At 39.4% G+C, this 20641-nt stretch overlaps 1 non-coding gene and 1 pseudogene across 1 annotated transcript; one reads left to right on the top strand and one right to left on the bottom strand.

Annotated features, from left to right (window-relative positions):
• The first annotated feature begins 8400 nt into the window (after positions 1-8400).
• LOC135005810 (U1 spliceosomal RNA) lies at positions 8401-8563 on the top strand. The gene has a single exon (XR_010206334.1). It is a non-coding gene; the product is annotated as a U1 spliceosomal RNA (small nuclear RNA).
• Positions 8564-10646: 2083 nt separating this feature from the next.
• LOC135005998 (U1 spliceosomal RNA) lies at positions 10647-10825 on the bottom strand (annotated as a pseudogene).
• Between the last annotated feature and the right edge of the window lie 9816 nt (positions 10826-20641).

Below are 20641 nucleotides of genomic sequence, written 5' to 3' on the forward strand. Positions count from 1 at the left end.
ACAAGTGATATATTAAAATCATCTTTCCAGCTTGAATTTCAATGATGCATTGGGGCAACGATTTTGTGAGAAACACCTTCACCCTTAAATAAAGATTTTCTTAATTCCTTACCTGTGTGCTAATTAGATATCACCTTGTTTTCACATTAAACAGACTTTCACATGCGAAAACAGCAAATATGCAGTGGCGTTAATGTTTCCTGGTGTCAACCTGTATTATTTCCGTAGATATTGAAATGAGGATGCATCTTGCTGCCTTTCCAATGAAGCAAGTTTAATTTAGTAATAGGTGAAAAACCATCCCTACAAAGATGTTAATCAGATACTTGGCTTTGTGGACACTTTTCAGAGAACAAATTTGTAATCATAAAAATAAAGCCAGAAAATGAAGAGCTGTTTAATCACTCAATTGGATTTTTCTGCCAGCATTTTTCTTTTTCTCTGCAACCCACTGCTAAATTGTGCTTCCTAGCTGTTTTTTTATAAAATCACTTAATCAAATCTAACTCTGATTACATCAGAGAAGGCCTGGTACCCTATACCATAAGAGGGGGTTTGCAATTTTGACTTGTCTACTTAAATATCACCAAAATCTGATCACAAGGTCAATTACGTCCCTGGGTGGGATTGAACCACCAACCTTTTGATAAATAGCTGAACACACTAACCGATTGCGCCACAGAGACACTTTGCAAAAAGCACATACTGACAAAGACTAATAAGCATTCATCTAGAACGTTTCCTAGAAAAACTTTAAAAAGTCAATAATCTGGAGAGTTTTTGTAAGATGTTTCTTCCAGCAACCAATGAAGAAACACATTGGTACTTTCGCATGATGAGTGAGTGCTTCAGGATCTCTTGCACTTACATGTGCAGCAGAGTACTGCAATGGAAGCATGCTGGGCCCATAACCCAGAGGTAGGCAGATTGAAACTATCCTTTGCTATATGAATTTTTTTTTTGTTCATTAAAGTAATCCAAAACTGGGATTGATATTTTAGCTTTTATTTTTACTTAAAGTACAATAACTTTTACCATTTTAATTTGTTTTAATAGTATATTGACAGTATTGTTTTCTTTCAAAAATCCACTTAATTTTCTTTACCCTATTATTAAAATGGTAATTGACAAAAACAAACTACATTGTCACCATAAGAGCAATACAAAATGTACAAGTGATATATTAAAATCATCTTTCCAGCTTGAATTTCAATGATGCATTGGGGCAACGATTTTGTGAGAAACATCTTCACCCTTAAATAAAGATTTTCTTAATTCCTTACCTGTGTGCTAATTAGATATCACCTTGTTTTCACATTAAACAGACTTCCACATGAGAAAGCAGCAAGGATGCAGTGGCGTTAATGTTTCCTGGTGTCAACCTGTATTATTTCAGTAGATATTGAAATGAGGATGCATCTTGCTGCCTTTCCAATGAAGCAAGTTTAATTTAGTAATAGGTGAAAAACCATCCCTACAAATATGTTAATCAGATACTTGGCTTTGTGGACACTTTTCAGAGAACAAATTAGTTAGCATAAAAATAAAGCCAGAAAATGAAGAGCTGTTTAATCACTCAATTGGATTTTTCTGCCAGCATATTTCTTTTTCTCTGCAACCCACTGCCAAATTGTGCTTCCTAGCTGTTTTTATAAAATCACTGAATCAAATCTAACTCTGATTACATCAGAGAAGGCCAGGTACCCTACACCATAACAGGGGGTTTGAAATTTTGACTTGTCTACTTAAAGATCACCAAAATCTGATAACAAGGTCAATTAAGTCCCTGGGTGGGATTGAATAACCAACCTTTTGGTTAATAGCCTTACACACTAACTGATTGCGCCACAGCTACACTTTGCAAAAGTACATACTGACAAAGGCTAATAAGCATTCATCTAGAACGATTCCTAGAAACATTTTAAAAAGTCAATAATGTGGAGAGTTTTTGTAAGATGTTTCTTCCATCAACCAATGAAGAAACACATTGGTACTTTCCCATGATAAGTGAGTGCTTCAGGACCTCTTGCACTTACATGTGCAGCAGAGTACTGTAATGGAAGCATGCTGGGTCCATAACCCAGAGGTAGGCAGATTGAAACTATCCTCTGCTATATGCATTTTTTTTTGTTAATTAAAGTAATCCAAAACTGGGATTGATATTTTTGCTCTTTTATTTTTACTTAAAGTACAATAACTTTTACCATTTTAATTTGTTTTAATAGTATATTGACAGTATTGTTTTCTTTCAAAAATCCACTTAATTTTCTTTACCCGATTATTAAAATGGTAATTGACAAAAACAAACTACATTGTCACCAGAAGAGCAATACAAAATGTACAAGTGATATATTAAAATCATCTTTCCAGCTTGAATTTCAATGATGCATTGGGGCAACGATTTTGTGAGAAACATCTTCACCCTTAAATAAAGATTTTCTTAATTCCTTACCTGTGTGCTAATTAGATATCACCTTGTTTTCATATTAAACAGACTTCCACATGCGAAAGCAGCAAGGATGCAGTGGCGTTAATGTTTCCTGGTGTCAACCTGTATTATTTCAGTAGACATTGAAATGAAGATGCATCTTGCTGCCTTTCCAATGAAGCAAGTTTAATTTAGTAATAGGTGAAAAACCATCCCTACAAAGGTGTTAATCAGAGACTTGGCTTTGTGGACACTTTTCAGAGAACAAATTTGTTAGTATAAAAATAAAGCCAGAAAATGAAGAGCTGTTTAATCACTCAATTGGATTTTTCTGCCAGCATATTTCTTTTTCTCTGCAACCCACTGCTAAATTGTTCTTCCTAGCTGTTTTTATAAAATCACTGAATCAAATCTAACTCTGATTACATCAGAGAAGGCCAGGTACCCTACACCATAATAGGGGGTTTGAAATTTTGACTTGTCTACTTAAAGATCACCAAAATCTGATAACAAGGTCAATTAAGTCCCTTGGTGGGATTGAATCACCAACCTTTTGGTTAATAGCCTTACACACTAACTGATTGCGCCACAGCGACACTTTGCAAAAGAACATACTGACAAAGGCTAATAAGCATTCATCTAGAACGATTCCTAGAAACATTTTAAAAAGTCAATAATGTGGAGAGTTTTTGTAAGATGTTTCTTCCATCAACCAATGAAGAAACACATTGGTACTTTCCCATGATGAGTGAGTGCTTCAGGATCTCTTGCACTTACATGTGCAGCAGAGTACTGTAATGGAAGCATGCTGGGTCCATAACCCAGAGGTAGGCAGATTGAAACTATCCTCTGCTATATGCATTTTTTTTGTTAATTAAAGTAATCCAAAACTGGGATTGATATTTTTGCTCTTTTATTTTTACTTAAAGTACAATAACTTTTACCATTTTAATTTGTTTTAATAGTATATTGACAGTATTGTTTTCTTTCAAAAATCCTATTAATTTTCTTTACCCGATTATTAAAATGGTAATTGACAAAAACAAACTACATTGTCACCAGAAGAGCAATACAAAATGTACAAGTGATATATTAAAATCATCTTTCCAGCTTGAATTTCAATGATGCATTGGGGCAACGATTTTGTGAGAAACATCTTCACCCTTAAATAAAGATGTTCTTAATTCCTTACCTGTGTGCTAATTAGATATCACCTTGTTTTCACATTAAACAGACTTCCACATGAGAAAACAGCAAAGATGCAGTGGCGTTAATGTTTCCTGGTGTCAACCTGTATTATTTCCGTAGATATTGAAATGAGGATGCATCTTGCTGCCTTTCCAATGAAGCAAGTTTAATTTAGTAATAGGTGAAAAACCATCCCTACAAAGATGTTAATCAGATACTTGGCTTTGTGGACACTTTTCAGAGAACAAATTTGTTATCATAAAAATAAAGCCAGAAAATGAAGAGCTGTTTAATCACTCAATTGGATTTTTCTGCCAGCATTTTTCTTTTTCTCTGCAACCCACTGCTAAATTGTGCTTCCTAGCTGTTTTTTTATAAAATCACTTAATGAAATCTAACTCTGATTACATCAGAGAAGGCCAGGTACCCTACACCATAAGAGGGGGTTTGCAATTTTGACTTGTCTACTTAAATATTACCAAAATCTGATCACAAGGTCAATTACGTCCCTGGATGGGATTGAACCACCAACCTTTTGATTAATAGCTGAACACACTAACCGATTGCGCCACAGAGACACTTTGCGAAAAGTACATACTGACAAAGACTAATAAGCATTCATCTAGAACGTTTCCTAGAAAAACTTTAAAAAGTCAATAATCTGGAGAGTTTTTGTAAGATGTTTCTTCCAGCAACCAATGAAGAAACACATTGGTACTTTCGCATGATGAGTGAGTGCTTCAGGATCTCTTGCACTTACATGTGCAGCAGAGTACTGCAATGGAAGCATGCTGGGCCCATAACCCAGAGGTAGGCAGATTGAAACTATCCTTTGCTATATGCATTTTTTTTTTGTTCATTAAAGTAATCCAAAACTGGGATTGATATTTTAGCTTTTATTTTTACTTAAAGTACAATAACTTTTACCATTTTAATTTGTTTTAATAGTATATTGACAGTATTGTTTTCTTTCAAAAATCCAATTAATTTTCTTTACCCGATTATTAAAATGGTAATTGACAAAAACAAACTACATTGTCACCAGAAGAGCAATACAAAATGTACAAGTGATATATTAAAATCATCTTTCCAGCTTGAATTTCAATGATGCATTGGGGCAACGATTTTGTGAGAAACATCTTCACCCTTAAATAAAGATTTTCTTAATTCCTTACCTGTGTGCTAATTAGATATCACCTTGTTTTCACATTAAACAGACTTCCACATGAGAAAGCAGCAAGGATGCAGTGGCGTTAATGTTTCCTGGTGTCAACCTGTATTATTTCAGTAGATATTGAAATGAGGATGCATCTTGCTGCCTTTCCAATGAAGCAAGTTTAATTTAGTAATAGGTGAAAAACCATCCCTACAAATATGTTAATCAGATACTTGGCTTTGTGGACACTTTTCAGAGAACAAATTCGTTAGCATAAAAATAAAGCCAGAAAATGAAGAGCTGTTTAATCACTCAATTGGATTTTTCTGCCAGCATATTTCTTTTTCTCTGCAACCCACTGCTAAATTGTGCTTCCTAGCTGTTTTTTTTATAAAATCACTTATTCAAATCTAACTCTGATTACATCAGAGTAGGCCAGGTACCCTACACCATAAGAAGGGGGTTTGAAATTTTGACTTGTCTACTTAAAGATCACCAAAATCTGATAACAAGGTCAATTACATCCCTGGGTGGGATTGAACCACCAACCCTTTGATTAATAACCAAACACACTAACAGATTGCGCCACAGAGACACTTTACAAACGTACATACTGACAAAGGCTAATAAGCATTCATCTAGAACGTTTCCTAGAAAAACTTTAAAAAGTCAATAATCTGGAGAGTTTTTGTAAGATGTTTCTTCCATCAACCAACGAAGAAACACATTGGTACTTTCCCATGATGAGTGAGTGCTTCAGGATCTCTTGCACTTACATGTGCAGCAGAGTACTGCAATGGAAAAATGCTGGGCCCATAACCCAGAGGTAGGCAGATTGAAACTATCCTCTGCTATATGCATTTTTTTTTGTTAATTAAAGTAATCCAAAACTGGGATTGATATTTTTGCTCTTTTATTTTTACTTAAAGTACAATAACTTTTACCATTTTAATTTGTTTTAATAGTATATTGACAGTATTGTTTTCTTTCAAAAATCCACTTAATTTTCTTTACCCTATTATTAAAATGGTAATTGACAAAAACAAACGACATTGTCACCAGAAGAGCAATACAAAATGTACAAGTGATATATTAAAATCATCTTTCCAGCTTGAATTTCAATGATGCATTGGGGCAACGATTTTGTGAGAAACACCTTCACCCTTAAATAAAGATTTTCTTAATTCCTTACCTGTGTGCTAATTAGATATCACCTTGTTTTCACATTAAACAGACTTCCACATGCGAAAGCAGCAAGGATGCAGTGGCGTTAATGTTTCCTGGTGTCAACCTGTATTATTTCAGTAGACATTGAAATGAGGATGCATCTTGCTGCCTTTCCAATGAAGCAAGTTTAATTTAGTAATAGGTGAAAAACCATCCCTACAAAGGTGTTAATCAGAGACTTGGCTTTGTGGACACTTTTCAGAGAACAAATTTGTTAGCATAAAAATAAAGCCAGAAAATGAAGAGCTGTTTAATCACTCAATTGGATTTTTTTGCCAGCATATTTCTTTTTCTCTGCAACCCACTGCTAAATTGTGCTTCCTAGCTGTTTTTATAAAATCACTGAATCAAATCTAACTCTGATTACATCAGAGAAGGCCAGGTACCCTACACCATAACAGGGGGTTTGAAATTTTGACTTGTCTACTTAAAGATCACCAAAATCTGATAACAAGGTCAATTACGTCCCTGGGTGGGATTGAACCACCAACCTTTTGGTTAATAACCATACACACTAACTGATTGCGCCACAGCGACACTTTGCAAAAGTACATACTGACAAAGGCTAATAAGCATATATCTAGAACGTTTCCTAGAAACATTTTAAAAAGTCAATAATGTGGAGAGTTTTTGTAAGATGTTTCTTCCATCAACCAATGAAGAAACACATTGGTACTTTCCCATGATAAGTGAGTGCTTCAGGACCTCTTGCACTTACATGTGCAGCAGAGTACTGTAATGGAAGCATGCTGGGTCCATAACCCAGAGGTAGGCAGATTGAAACTATCCTTTGCTATATGCATTTTTTTTTGTTAATTAAAGTAATCCAAAACTGGGATTGATATTTTTGCTCTTTTATTTTTACTTAAAGTACAATAACTTTTACCATTTTAATTTGTTTTAATAGTATATTGACAGTATTGTTTTCTTTCAAAAATCCAATTAATTTTCTTTACCCTATTATTAAAATGGTAATTGACAAAAACAAACTACATTGTCACCAGAAGAGCAATACAAAATGTACAAGTGATATATTAAAATCATCGTTCCAGCTTGAATTTCAATGATGCATTGGGGCAACGATTTTGTGAGAAACATCTTCACCCTTAAATAAAGATTTTCTTAATTCCTTACCTGTGTGCTAATTAGATATCACCTTGTTTTCACATTAAACAGACTTCCACATGAGAAAGCAGCAAGGATGCAGTGGCGTTAATGTTTCCTGGTGTCAACCTGTATTATTTCTGTAGATATTGAAATGAGGATGCATCTTGCTGCCTTTCCAATGAAGCAAGTTTAATTTAGTAATAGGTGAAAAACCATCCCTACAAAGGTGTTAATCAGAGACTTGGCTTTGTGGACACTTTTCAGAGAACAAATTTGTTAGCATAAAAATAAAGCCAGAAAATGAAGAGCTGTTTAATCACTCAATTGGATTTTTTTGCCAGCATATTTCTTTTTCTCTGCAACCCACTGCTAAATTGTGCTTCCTAGCTGTTTTTATAAAATCACTGAATCAAATCTAACTCTGATTACATCAGAGAAGGCCAGGTACCCTACACCATAAGAGGGGGTTTGAAATTTTGACTTGTCTACATAAAGATCACCAAAATCTGATAACAAGGTCAATTACGTCCCTGGGTGGGATTGAACCACCAACCTTTTGGTTAATAGCCTTACACACTAACTGATTGCGCCACAGCGACACTTTGCAAAAGCATATACTGAAAAAGGCTAATAAGCATTCATCTAGAACGTTTCCTAGAAACATTTTAAAAAGTCAATAATGTGGAGAGTTTTTGTAAGATGTTTCTTCCATCAACCAATGAAGAAACACATTGGTACTTTCCCATGATGAGTGAGTGCTTCAGGATCTCTTGCACATACATGTGCAGCAGAGTACTGTAATGGAAGCATGCTGGGTCCATAACCCAGAGGTAGGCAGATTGAAACTATCCTCTGCTATATGCATTTTTTTTGTTAATTAAAGTAATCCAAAACTGGGATTGACATTTTTGCTCTTTTATTTTTACTTAAAGTACAATAACTTTTACCATTTTAATTTGTTTTAATAGTATATTGACAGTATTGTTTTCTTTCAAAAATTCACTTAATTTTCTTTTCTGTGTGCTAATTAGATATCACCTTGTTTTCACATTAAATAGACTACCACATGAGAAAGCAGCAAGGATGCAGTGGCGTTAATGTTTCCTGGTGGTAGTGGGGGACTGTGTTTGTGCTTTCCTCTGGTCAGCTCTGGTAAAAGTCAGATTTCTTTGTCTCAGATCTTCCTCTAGCCTTGTTCTTCTTTCGAGAGTTCCCTTGTGCTGCCTCAGTTGGATCTCCTTCACTTGACAGGGGCGTACCCGAGCAGCGACCCTCCCCAGCACTAGCCCAACTCCTACTTACCTGCCAGGTGAGATACTATGATCATGAAGGTGCTTCTCCCAGGGCAAGGCTCACCCATTGCACTCTGGGTGTGCTGCTCCTGCGATTTCCCCAAATGTGGGAAACTTGACTGCATAATTTGTGTTTCCCCTGGTCGGCTCTCGTATAATTCAGATCTCTTTGTCTCAGGTCTCTCTCCAGCCTAGTTTGCTGTCTGTTTCCACTTCTCTTTTCTTAAACCGCTCCCTTCTATGCCCTTGCGCACCTTAATTAAATCTAACTCTGATTACGTCAGAGAAGGCCAGGTACCCTACACCATAAGAGGGGGTTTGAAATTTTGACTTGTCTACTTAAAGATCACCAAAATCTGATCACAAGGTCAATTACATCACTGGGTGGGAACCTTTTGGTTAATAGCCCATGTAAGTGCAAGAGATCCTGAAGCACTCACTCATCATGGGAAAGTACCAATGTGTTTCTTACAAAAATTCTCCAGATTATTGACTTTTTAAAGTTTTTCTAGGAAACGTTCTAGATGAATGCTTATTAGCCTTTGTCAGTATGTACTTTCGCAAAGTGTCGCTATGGCGCAATCAGTTAGTGTGTATGGCTATTAACCTAAAGGTTGGTGATTCAATCCCACCCAGGGACGTAATTGACCTTGTTATCAGATTTTGGTGATCTTTAAGTAGACAAGTCAAAATTTCAAACCCCCTCTTATGGTGTAGGGTACCCGGCCTTCTCTGATGTAATCAGAGTTAGATTTGATTAAGTGATTTTATAAAAAACAGCTAGGAAGCACAATTTAGCAGTGGGTTGCAGAGAAAAAAAATTATGCTGGCAGAAAAGTCCAATTAAGTGATTAAACAGCTCTTCATTTTCTGATTTTATGTTTATGCTAACAAATTTGCTCTCTGAAAAGTGTCCACAAAGCCAAGTCTCTGATTAACACCTTTAGTAGGAATGGTTTTTCACCTATTACTGAATTAAACTTGCTTCATTGGAAAGGCAGCAAGATGCATCCTCATTTCAATGTCTACTGAAATAATACAGGTTGACACCAGGAAACATAAACGTCACTGCATCCTTGCTGCTTCCTCAAGGGGAAGTCTGTTTAATGTGAAAACAAGGTGATATCTAATCAGCACACAGGTAAGGAATTAAGAAAATCTTTCTTTATGGGTGAAGATGTTTCTCACAAAATTGTTGCACCAAGGCATCATTGAAATTAAAGCTGGAAAGATGATTTTAATATATCACTTGTATATTTTGTACTGCTCTTCTGGTGACAATGTAGTTTGTTTTTGTCAATTACCATTTTAATAATAGGGTAAAGAAAATTAAGTGGATTTTTGAAAGAAAACAATACTGTCAATATACTATTAAAACAAATTAAAATGGTAAAAGTTATTGTACTTTAAGTAAAAATAAAAGAGCAAAAATATCAATCCCAGTTTTGGATTACTTTAATTAACAAAAAACAATGCATATAGCAGAGGATAGTTTCAATCTGCCTACCTCTGGGTTATGGACCCAGCATGCTTCCATTACAGTACTCTGCTGCACATGTAAGTGCAAGAGATCCTGAAGCACTCACTCATCATGGGAAAGTACCAATGTGTTTCTTCATTGGTTGATGGAAGAAACATCTTACAAAAACTCTCCAGATTATTGACTTTTTAAAGTTTTTCTAGGAAACGTTCTAGATGAATGCTTATTAGCCTTTGTCAGTATGTACTTTCGCAAAGTGTCTCTGAGGCACAAACAGTTAGCGTGTTCAGTTGTTAACCAAAAGGTTGGTGGTTCAATCCCACCTAGGGACGTAATTGACCTTGTTATCAGATTTTGGTGATCTTTAAGTAGACAAGTAAAAATTTCAAACCACCTCTTATGGTGTAGGGAACCTGGCCTTCTCTGATGTAATCAGAGTTAGATTTGATTAAGTGATTTTATAAAAAAAACAGCCACAAAGCACAATTTAGCAGTGGGTTGCAGAGAAAAAGAAATATGCTGGCAGAAAAATCCAATTGAGTGATTAAACAGCTCTTCATTTTCTGGCTTTATTTTTATGCTAACAAATTTGTGCTCTGAAAAGTGTCCACAAAGCCAAGTATCTGATTATCACCTTTGTAGGGATGGTTTTTCACCTATTATTAAATTAAACTTGCTTCATTGGAAAGGCAGCAAGTGATGTCATCCAAGCAGTGGGTCAAGGTTGGCTTCAAACCTCGTCTGCTTATGAAAAGAGAAAAGGGGTATGCAGGGCATGGCGGCCTTTTGCGGTGCTTGGATGACCCCTAGTTCGCATTAAATAATGCAGTCGAGTTTCCCACATTTGGGGAAATCACAGGGGTCAGCATACCCAGAATGCAATGAATGAACCGCACCCTGGGAGAACAGTCTTCATGACCATGGTATCTCCTATGCAAAATAAGTATGATTTGGGATAGGGCTGGGGAGGGCCGCTGCTCAGGCACATCTCTGTCAAGTAAAGGAGATTCAACTGAGGCAGCACAAGGGAACTCTCATCTGGGGACAACAACTGCAGGGAGAACACATATTTTCAGATGAACATGGGAGGGCAGAAGGCTGCCTAATACTGAAGCACCCCCAAACAACAAACCAAATGCAACAACTAGTGCAAGCATTCCTGGGGGAAGGCCTGCAGCAGATGGATTTGCATATGGCGATGTCATCCAAGCAGTGGGTCAAAGTTGGCTTCAACCCTCGTCTGCATATGAAAAGAGAAAAGGGGCGTGCAGGGCATGGCGGCCTTTTGCGGCACTTGGATGACCCCTAGTTCGCATTAAACACCTCCACCCTCCGTCGGTGTGGGGCTCATGTTGGCTATGCCCCAGCCCCTGAAGGATTCAAGCTGATTTCTTGCAGCAGCTGGGCACTGTAACAGCTCCAGAGCTGCTCTGTAATGCAAGTAAAAGGGTGTGGGCCCTGCAGCACTACCTGTAGTTCGCATTGTGCGAGACCCCTAGTTCGCATTAAACACCCCCACCCTCCTTCGGTGTGGGGCTCATGTTGGCCATGCCCCAGCCCCTGAAGCATTCACGCTGATTTCTTGCAGCAGCTGGGCACTGTAACAGCTCAAGAGCTGCTCTGTAAGGCAAGTAAAAGGGTGTGGGCCCTGCAGCACTACCTGTAGTTTGCATTGTGCATTGGAAGGCACAAAGTAAGCAGACGGGAGGAGAAGTCAGGATAGTGCACAAGGGTATAGACGGGAGGGGCTCAAGAAAAAAGAAGTGGAAACAGACAGCAAACTAGGCTTCCAATGCACAATGCAAACTACAGGTAGTGCTGCAGGGCCCACACCCTTTTACTTGCCTTACAGAGCAGCTCTGGAGCTGTTTAATCACTCAATTGGATTTTTCTGCAAGCATAATTTTTCTCTTACGTCCTAGAGGATGCTGGGGACTCCGTAAGGACCATGGGGGATAGACGGGCTCCGCAGGAGACATGGGCACTTTAAGAAAGACTTTAGATCTGGGTGTGCACTGGCTCCTCCCTCTATGCCCCTCCTCCAGACCTCAGTTTACTACTGTGCCCAGAGGAGACTGGGTGCTTTTCAGGGAGCTCTCCTGAGTTTCCTGACAGAAAGTATATTTGTTAGATTTTTTTATTTTCAGGGAGCCTGCTGGCAACAGACTCCCTGCATCGAGGGGCGGAGGGGAGAGATGCACACCTACTTCTGTGAGTTGATAGGCTCTGCTTCTTAGGCTACTGTACAGCATTAGCTCCAGAGGGATCGGTACGCAGGTCTCACCCTCGCCGTCCGTCCCAGAGCCGCGCCGCCGTCCCCCTCGCAGAGCCGGAAGATAGAAGCCGGGTGAGTATGAGAAGAAAAGAAGACTTCAGAGGCGGCGGAAGACTTCATGATCTTCACTGAGGTAACGCACAGCAGTAAAGCTGTGCTCCATTGCTCCCATACACCTCACACACGGCAGTCAGTGTAAGGGTGAAGGGCGCAGGGGGGACGCCCTGGGCAGCAATATAGACCTCTCTTTGGCAAAATAAATATATATGCAGCTAGGCACTGTATATATATATAAGAGCCCCCGCCATTTTTTTACTATATTTGAGCGGGACAGAAGCCCGTCGCTGAGGGGGTGGGGCTTCTCCCTCAGCACTCACCAGCGCCATTTTCTCCACAGCACCGCTGAGGGGAAGCTCCATGGACTCTCCCCTGCTTATACCACGGTAGAAAGAGGGTCTTAAAGAAGAGAGGGCACATAATTAGGCGCATATATATATGGAAATACAGCGCTACTGGGTAAACATAAAATGATTGTGTTTTTTTCCTGGGTCATATAGCGCTGGGGTGTGTGCTGGCATACTTTCTCTCTCTGTCTCTCCAAAGGGCCTTGTTGGGGAACTGTCCTCAGATAAGAGGATTCCCTGAGTGTATGGTGTGTCGGTACACGTGTGTCGACATGTCTGAGGTAGAAGGCTCTCCTAGAGAGGAGCAGGAGCAAATTAATGTGGTGTCTCCATCGACAACGCCGACACCTGACTGGATGGATATGTGGAATGTTTTAAGTGCTAATGTAAACTTATTACACAAGAGATTAGACAAAGCTGAAGCTAGGGAACAGTCAGGGAGTCAACCCATGCCTGTCCCTATGTCGCAGGGACCTTCGGGGTCTCAAAAGCGCCCACTATCCCAAATAGTTGACACAGATACCGACACGGATTCTGACTCCAGTGTCGACTACGATGATGCAAAGTTACAACCAAAATTGGCTAAATGTATTCGATATATGATTATTGCAATAAAAGATGTTTTGCACATCACAGAGTCCCCTGTCCCTGACACGAGGGTACACATGTATAAGGGAAAGAAACCTGAGATAACCTTTCCCCCCTCACATGAGTTGAACGAATTATGTGAAAAAGCTTGGGAATCTCCAGACAAAAAGCTGCAGATTCCCAAAAGGATTCTTATGGCGTATCCTTTCCCGCCAATGGACAGGATACGGTGGGAATCCTCCCCTAGGGTGGATAAAGCATTGACACGCTTATCCAAAAAGGTAGCGCTGCCATCCCAGGATACGGCTACCATCAGGGACCCTGCTGACCGCAAGCAGGAGGTTACCCTAAAGTCCATTTACACACATTCTGGTACCTTACTCAGACCGGCAATTGCGTCGGCCGAGGTTGTAGCGCGGTGGCAGCATGGACAGATACCTTATCAGCAGAGATTGAGACCCTAGATAAGGATGCTATGTTATTGACCATAGGGCATATAAAAGATGCTGTCCTATATATGAGAGATGCTCAAAGTGACATTAGTCTACTGGGTTCTAGAATAAACGCTATGTCGATTTCTGCTAGACGAGTCCTATGGACCCGGCAATGGACAGGTGATGCCGACTCAAAAAGGCATATGGAGGTTTTACCTTACAGGGGTGAGGAATTGTTTGGGGAAGGTCTCTCGGACCTTGTCTCCACAGCTACAGCTGGTAAATCAAATTTTTTGCCTTATATTCCCTCACAGCCTAAGAAAGCACCACATTATCAAATGCAGTCCTTTCGATCACAGAGAAACAAGAAAGTACGAGGTGCGTCCTTTCTTGCCAGAGGTAAGGGCAGAGGGAAGAAGCTGCACAACACAGCAAGTTCCCAGGAACAGAAGTCCTCCCCGGCCTCTACAAAATCCACCGCATGACGCTGGGGCTCCGCTAAAGGAGTCCGCCCAGTTGGGGGCACGTCTTCGAGTTTTCAGCCACATCTGGGTTCATTCGCAGGTGGATCCCTAGGCAATAGAAATTGTTTCTCAGGGTTACAAGCTGAAATTCGAAGAGGTGCCTCCTCGCCGGTTTTTCAAATCGGCCCTACCATCTTCTCCCCAGGAAAGGGAGATAGTGTTAAATGCAATTCACAAATTGTATCTTCAACAGGTGGTGGTCAAGGTTCCCCTGCTTCAACAAGGAAAGGGAAATTATTCGACCCTGTTTGTAGTCCCAAAACCGGACGGTTTGGTCAGACCCATATTAAATTTAAAATCCCTGAACCTATACTTGAAAAGGTTCAAGTTCAAGATGGAATCGCTAAGAGCGGTCATCGCCAGCCTAGAAGGGGGGGATTTTATGATATCTCTGGACATAAAGGATGCATACCTTCATGTACTCATTTATCCACCTCATCAGGCGTACCTAAGATTTGCGGTACAGTATTGTCATTACCAATTTCAGACGTTGCCGTTTGGTCTCTCCAGAATTTTCTCCGAGAATTTTCACCAAGGTAATGACAGAAATTATGGTGCTCCTGCGAAAGCAAGGTGTCACAATTATCCCGTACTTGAACGATCTCCTCATAAAAGCGAGATCAAGAGAGCAGTTGCTGAACAGCGTATAACTTTCATTGAAGGTGTTACAGCAAAACGGCTGGATTCTCAATATCCCGAAGTCGCAGTTGGTTCCTACGACTCGTCTGACTTTGCTTGGGCATTATTCTGGATACGGACCAGAAAAGGGTTTATCTTCCGATAGAAAAGGCCCAGGAACTCATGACTCTGGTCAGGAACCTATTGAAACCAAAACAGGTGTCAGTGCATCACTGCACTCGAGTCCTGGGAATGATGGTGGCATCATACGAGGCCATTCCCTTCGGCAGGTTCCATGCGAGGATCTTGCAATGGGACCTACTGGACAAGTGGTCCGGGTCACATCTACAGATTCATCAGTTGATCACCCTGTCCCCCAGGGCCAGGGTATCTCTCCTGTGGTGGCTGCAGAGTGCTCACCTTCTAGAGGGCCGCAGGTTCGGCATTCAGGACTGGATCCTGGTGACCACGAACGCGAGCCTCCGAGGTTGGGGAGCAGCCACACAGGGAAGAAATTTCCAAGGTCTTTGGTCAAGTCAGGAGACTTGTCTTCACATCAACATCCTGGAGCTAAGGGCCATATACAACGCCCTATGTCAAGCGGAGACCTTACTTCGCGACCAACCAGTTCTGATCCAGTCAGACAACGTCACCGCAGTAGTTCATGTAAACCGCCAAGGCGGCACAAGGAGCAGAGTGGCGATGGCGGAAGCCACCAGAATTCTTCGCTGGGTGGAGAATCATGTAAGCGCACTGTCAGCAGTGTTCATTCCGGGAGTGGACAACTGGGAAGCAGACTTCCTCAGCAGACACGACCTACATCCAGGAGAGTGGGGACTCCATCAGGAAGTCTTCGCACAGATTGCAAGTCGGTGGGGACTGTTCCAGATAGACATGATGGCGTCCCGCCTCAACAAAAAGCTACAGAGGTATTGCACCAGGTCAAGAGACCCTCAGGCAGTAGCTGTTTAAACAGCTCTTCATTTTCTGATTTTATGTTTATGCTAACAAATTTGCTCTCTGAAAAGTGTCCACAAAGCCAAGTCTCTGATTAACACCTTTGTAGGAATGGTTTTTCACCTATTACTGAATTAAACTTGCTTCATTGGAAAGGCAGCAAGATGCATCCTCATTTCAATGTCTACTGAAATAATACAGGTTGACACCAGGAAACATTAACGCCACTGCATCCTTGCTGCTTTCGCATGTGGAAGTCTGTTTAATGTGAAAACAAGGTGATATCTAATTAGCACACAGGTAAGGAATTAAGAAAATCTTTATTTAAGGGTGAAGGTGTTTCTCACAAAATCGTTGCCCCAATGCATCATTGAAATTCAAGCTGGAAAGATGATTTTAATATATCACTTGTACATTTTGTATTGCTCTTCTGGTGACAATGTAGTTTGTTTTTGTCAATTACCATTTTAATAATAGGGTAAAGAAAATTAAGTGGATTTTTGAAAGAAAACAATACTGTCAATATACTATTAAAACAAATTAAAATGGTAAAAGTTATTGTACTTTAAGTAAAAATAAAAGAGCAAAAATATCAATCCCAGTTTTGGATTACTTTAATTAACAAAAAAAAATGCATATAGCAGAGGATAGTTTCAATCTGCCTACCTCTGGGTTATGGGCCCAGCATGTTTCCATTGCAGTACTCTGCTGCACATGTAAGTGCAAGAGATCCTGAAGCACTCACTCATCATGGGAAAGTACCAATGTGTTTCTTCGTTGGTTGATGGAAGAAACATCTTACAAAAACTCTCCAGATTATTGACTTTTTAAAGTTTTTCTAGGAAACGTTCTAGATGAATGCTTATTAGCCTTTGTCAGTATGTATGTTTGTAAAGTGTCTCTGTGGCGCAATCGGTTAGTGTGTTTGGTTATTAATCAAAGGGTTGGTGGTTCAATCCCACCCAGCGATGTAATTGACCTTGTTATCAGATTTTGGTGATCTTTAAGTAGACAAGTCAAAATTTCAAACCCCCTTCTTATGGTGTAGGGTACCTGGCCTACTCTGATGTAATCAGAGTTAGATTTGAATCAGTGATTTTATAAAAAAAACAGCTAGGAAGCACAATTTAGCAGTGGGTTGCAGAGAAAAAGAAATATGCTGGCAGAAAAATCCAATTGAGTGATTAAACAGCTCTTCATTTTCTGGCTTTATTTTTATGCTAACTAATTTGTTCTCTAAAAAGTGTCCACAAAGCCAAGTATCTGATTAACATATTTGTAGGGATGGTTTTTCACCTATTACTAAATTAAACTTGCTTCATTGGAAAGGCAGCAAGATGCATCCTCATTTCAATATCTACTGAAATAATACAGGTTGACACCAGGAAACATTAACGCCACTGCATCCTTGCTGCTTTCTCATGTGGAAGTCTGTTTAATGTGAAAACAAGGTGATATCTAATTAGCACACAGGTAAGGAATTAAGAAAATCTTTATTTAAGGGTGAAGATGTTTCTCACAAAATCGTTGCCCCAATGCATCATTGAAATTCAAGCTGGAAAGATGATTTTAATATATCACTTGTACATTTTGTATTGCTCTTCTGGTGACAATGTAGTTTGTTTTTGTCACTTACCATTTTAATAATCGGGTAAAGAAAATTAATTGGATTTTTGAAAGAAAACAACACTGTCAATATACTATTAAAACAAATTAAAATGGTAAAAGTTATTGTACTTTAAGTAAAAATAAAAGCTAAAATATCAATCCCAGTTTTGGATTACTTTAATGAACAAAAAAAATGCATATAGCAAAGGATAGTATCAATCTGCCTACCTCTGGGTTATGGGCCCAGCATGCTTCCATTGCAGTACTCTGCTGCACATGTAAGTGCAAGAGATCCTGAAGCACTCACTCATCATGGGAAAGTACCAATGTGTTTCTTCATTGGTTGCTGGAAGAAACATCTTACAAAAACTCTCCAGGTTATTGACTTTTTAAAGTTTTTCTAGGAAACGTTCTAGATGAATGCTTATTAGTCTTTGTCAGTATGTACTTTTTGCAAAGTTTCTCTGTGGCGCAATCGGTTAGTGTGTTCAGCTATTAATCAAAAGGTTGGTGGTTCAATCCCATCCAGGGACGTAATTGACCTTGTGATCAAATTTTGGTAATATTTAAGTAGACAAGTCATATAGCAGAGGATAGTTTCAATCTGCCTACCTCTGGGTTATGGACCCAGCATGCTTCCATTACAGTACTCTGCTGCACATGTAAGTGCAAGAGATCCTGAAGCACTCACTCATCATGGGAAAGTACCAATGTGTTTCTTCATTGGTTGATGGAAGAAACATCTTACAAAAACTCTCCAGATTATTGACTATTTAAAGTTTTTATAGGAAACGTTCTAGATGAATGCTTATTAGCCTTTGTCAGTATGTACTTTTGCAAAGTTTCGCTGTGGCGCAATCAGTTAGTGTATACGGCTATTAACCAAAAGGTTGGTGGTTCAATCCCACCCAGGGATGTAATTGAACTTATTATCAGATTTTGTTGATCTTTAAGTAGACAAGTCAAAATTTCGAAAACCCCTGCTATGGTGTAGGGTACCTGGCCTTCTCTGATGTAATCAGAGTTAGATTTGATTCATACTGTTAACTGGGTAGTATATCACAAGTTATACGGTGTGATTGGTGTGGCTGGTATGAATCTTGACCTTGGATTAACAAAAATCCTTTCCTCGTACTGTCCGTCTCCTCTGGGCACAGTTTCTCTAACTGAGGTATGGAGGAGGGGCATAGAGGGAGGAGCCAGTGCACACCCAGATCTAAAGTCTTTCTTAAAGTGCCCATGTCTGCTGCGGAGCCCGTCTATCCCCCATGGTCCTTACGGAGTCCCCATCATCCTCTACGGACTACGAGAAAAAAAAAATTACCGGTAGGTTTAAAATGTTATTGTTTTCTCTGCAACCCACTGCTAAATTGTGCTTCCTAGCTGTTTTTTATAAAATCACTTAATTAAATCTAACTCTGATTACGTCAGAGAAGGCCAGGTACCCTACACCATAAGAGGGGGTTTGAAATTTTGACTTGTCTACTTAAAGATCACCAAAATCTGATGACAAGGTCAATTACATCCCTGGGTGGGATTGAACCACCAACCTTTTGGTTAATAGCCCATGTAAGTGCAAGAAATCCTGAAGCACTCACTCATCATGGGAAAGTACCAATGTGTTTCTTACAAAAATTCTCCAGATTATTGACTTTTTAAAGTTTTTCTAGGAAACGTTCTAGATGAATGATTATTAGCCTTTGTCAGTATTGACTTTTGTGGCAAAACTTGGTTTACCCTGCACCAGACTGGTTATAATTGAATGACTAAATCTCAAACAACCAACTAAACAGAAAAAATATATCAAGCCCAAGTGGGCAACTATTCTGACGTTGGAGGTGCTCCCAGGAATAGTGTACCAGATACAGAATGATTTGGTGGGTGTGGAAGAGCCCACATCTTACCAAATAGAAGAAATTCCTATATTTGGAGCACTCTTTTGATGATTAATGATGTGAAAAAGATGAAAACTGTCTATAATTAAAACTTAGCTTTTATTTATCCAATACTCAACTAAAATAAAATAACAGGGGTATATTAGACGTATCAATTACTTATTCCCCTTTTAAACAGTGGTAAAAATATGAATAATTCAAAAAAGAGCAAATATCATCATCTTAAAATTATTTGTATATTTTGCTCAACAATGGATGATAAGAAAAATGATAGTAATCTATCAAACTTATCCAATGAACAGCAGTAATCACAGAAATTAATGACAAAAAATGATAGTAATCTATCAAAAATATCCTGTGAGCAGCAGAGATGATATTGGTGATATAATTAATTACACCTTGCAGAAAAATACTGCTGTGTATGTGAGATCAGCTTCTCCCCATATTTCACAGAGTAAATCTGTGTTTTAACATCTCTTCCATGTTAAAGAGAAAATAATATCCATGTCTGTTAGAGAATACATAGTTACAATTGGGTTTTACTGCAACATTCTGTCTCCAAAATGATTCATTTGTATCTTGAATGAAAAACTGACACATTAGTGTTGTTTGTCAGGTATGTAACAAATGCAAATAAAGAAAAAACAAGATTATGCTGGCATGGATAGTAGAAAATTAGATAGTGACACTCTAGTCTGCTAGTCCCATCTGCTGTCTAACCTCATTCATGAGCGGAGGAAAGATGAGAGTAGGACCGTCGACTGTGTCACAGAAAAAAGATAGAACTGGCACACTGGCTAGAGACCCCAACGTGGTGTTAGATGGGCCCTGATGCTTATGAGCCTTGCAGGGTCCTAAATGCGCCACTTGGGTCTGAGCCAGAGTCCGAAAATGAAATAAAAAGGCCCACAGTAATAGACTAAATCACAATTGTGTTAATAACACTGCATCATTTAACAACATTTATTGTGCAATGAGATTGCACAAAACAGACCTGCTCCTAATAAAAAACATTGCTGTTGCTAGGTAACAATTGATATTATCTTAATAGGCACAAGTTAAAACAAAATCACAGGTGTTTATATCCCCAATAATTGCGCCTTGTTTATTGCCATGTTTTTGTATGCGTTGGTACTTGTTATTTTATCAAAATTACCTGCAGGTAACTGGTCAAGTGTGAGACTGTAACTCTGAGGGCAAAGGATAGTCGGCACTCCAGTTCACTGATCCCATCTGCTGTCTGACCTCATCATTGGAGCGGAGGACAGATGAGAGTGGGATCGTGGGTTGTGCCGTGGAAAGAAAGGCAGCGGACGGCAGCCTGAGAAGCCGTATGTGGTGTTAGGCGGACCCTGTTGCCACTTGCCTTGCAGGGTCCGGATGCGCCACCGGAGACCGGGTGTCTGTCCGTGAAAGTGAAAGTTGACAGGAAGAGAGAGAGTGTGTGGGGAGTGTCGGGT

Source organism: Pseudophryne corroboree, unplaced genomic scaffold (genome assembly GCF_028390025.1).
Source record: "Pseudophryne corroboree isolate aPseCor3 unplaced genomic scaffold, aPseCor3.hap2 scaffold_207, whole genome shotgun sequence".
Lineage (NCBI taxonomy): Eukaryota > Metazoa > Chordata > Amphibia > Anura > Myobatrachidae > Pseudophryne > Pseudophryne corroboree.